The sequence below is a fragment of the Lathyrus oleraceus genome, chromosome 6 (genome assembly GCF_024323335.1).
Source record: "Lathyrus oleraceus cultivar Zhongwan6 chromosome 6, CAAS_Psat_ZW6_1.0, whole genome shotgun sequence".
In the NCBI taxonomy this organism is placed as follows: domain Eukaryota; kingdom Viridiplantae; phylum Streptophyta; class Magnoliopsida; order Fabales; family Fabaceae; genus Lathyrus; species Lathyrus oleraceus.
The window spans coordinates 480767034-480769120 of record NC_066584.1 but is presented as its reverse complement, the minus strand read 5'-3'; the positions used below and the strand labels follow the sequence as shown (position 1 = coordinate 480769120).

The 2087-nt window shown below is 30.8% G+C and overlaps 1 long non-coding RNA gene across 1 annotated transcript; it reads right to left on the bottom strand.

Moving 5' to 3' along the window:
* Positions 1-498: 498 nt before the first annotated feature.
* LOC127098528 (uncharacterized) lies at positions 499-1847 on the bottom strand. The gene is made up of 2 exons (XR_007793373.1): positions 1285-1847; positions 499-756 (listed from the first exon to the last, which is right to left on the bottom strand). It is a non-coding gene; the product is annotated as an uncharacterized LOC127098528 (long non-coding RNA).
* Between the last annotated feature and the right edge of the window lie 240 nt (positions 1848-2087).

The window sequence follows — 2087 nt, the reverse complement described above, 5'->3', positions numbered from 1 at the left end:
TGGGAAAACGATAATTGTTCGACTAACCGAGTAAGAGAATTCGTATTCAACACTTGAGGAGAGAAGTTGAAGACTCAAAGTCATATCCTTTTTCATTTCGTTATTATGAAAGTGTTTGATTCGATTTAAAATTGATTTTGTAAATGTGGCGAAAAGCATTTGAAATTGGAATTGTTAATGAAGTTAGTGAGTATGGTTATTTACATGTGCAATCTTATGATATGGATAAAGATTATCTAATTAAAAGATTAACACATTGAAATCGACTAAGTAAAATAATCACAATAACCTACTTTTGCAAAGAAAAATAAAATAATTAATAAGTATCGTAATCAGCAAATCAATTAAAAAACTAATCAATTAATTTACTATTAGTCGAATCAAGAAGAAAATAGTACAAAGAAATAGTAAGAGTGTATACATGACCATGGGGTGTAAAAAATAAATTGAATCCAACCCAATAATTAACACTAACCATAATTTAAAATTAAACCTTAATGAGTAAAATAAATAAATAGATAAATAAAATAAATGAGCAAGAATTTAATATATACAATTGGGGCGACGCCCCTAAGGCCTAGCATTACTTTTCTCAAAAAAAACATTAGCCATATCCAAATTATCACTTGGCAATTTAGAGAAAGAAACAAAAATCTAAGAAACCAACATCCTCTATTTCACTCAAATCACCCTTCTAAACATGAAATTAAAGAAAAGTTTCTTCCCCACAAAGCTCTCTCCCATGTTTCCATCTCTCTTCAAAAACAGTAAATAACATGATTATGACCTTTTCAAACATTACTAAATAATATTATTGTCCATTATTAAAGAAAGAAACCTAGATCTAAAATGAACAAACTCTATTTCCACACATTTCTCCTCCTTCAAGAAAACCGTATATGCTCCTCTTATTTATAAAAAACAGTAAAATGAAATCTAGTAGATTTTTTCAACTATTTTAAAATTTCACAAATAAAACTAATAAATGAGAAACAACATCATCTTTAAAATGAAACCACCAATGCAACAGATCTTTCTTTCAGAAAAATAAAGAAGAACAAAGCTTCTTCTTTTTATTTCAAACGGAAAAAAAAAGATAAAAAAACTCACACTCTCCTTTCTCTCAACAGCAATCAACAACAACAATGATCATTTGAAATAAAACAAAATCCATACTTTGTTTCATCCAATCTCTCTCCAATTCCAAATCAAAGAAGAATAATTAAAACATAAACAAAACAAATCACAAAACAACTCAAATTTTAAAGTTAAAAAGAAAACCACCTTGGAGATTGAGTTCGGAGATGGTGGTACGATATCTTGGCCGTGTGGGATTGTAGTGGATGCAAGGTGTTGGATATGCGCGTAGACGGAGGATGTGGAGAAAAAGGAGTCATCGGTTGTGAATCACGGCAGAAGGAGTCGGTGATGCGCGGTTGATATTTTGTTGCAGAAGTTTTTCGCGGCGGCGACGAAAATTTATGGAGTTATGGTTGTTGTGTTCGGAGAGGGGTCGGTTCGCCGGTAATGTGTGTGTTTGAAGAAGGTTGATGCGGCGGAGCGAAGGAGGTGTGAAAAGGAGGAAACGGAGGTTTCATGATGGGTTTCGCGGTGGTTACGGGTTGTTGTTAGGAAGATGAACAGTGGTTCATCTTTAATCCTTTTTTATTTTTGTTTTTTTTTCAGATAGTAAGAAAGTGAGAGAGAGGTATTGAGAAAGAAGAGGAACCATCCTCTTTTCTTTATTTTTCTTTTCAGAGAGAGCTAGAGCAGTCGATCGAGAGTCACCTATTTGTTAGCTTCCTCTTTTTGTATTTTTTTTTGTTTTTAGTGAGAGATCCGTTGGAGTAATTGGTGGCACCAGCTGGCAATTTCACAAGGAATCCAATGTATAAACTTTATTTTATTTTTTGAAAACAATCATTATTATTTATTATTAAATAAAATATGGTTATTATAAATTTCTAATCAATATTTTAAATTAGATAAATAAAAAAATCTCTAATCGTTTAATTTGAAAATTTGAACAAAAAAATAAAATGATTGATTATAAATAGAAGTCAGATATAAATTTATTCAAAAAATTA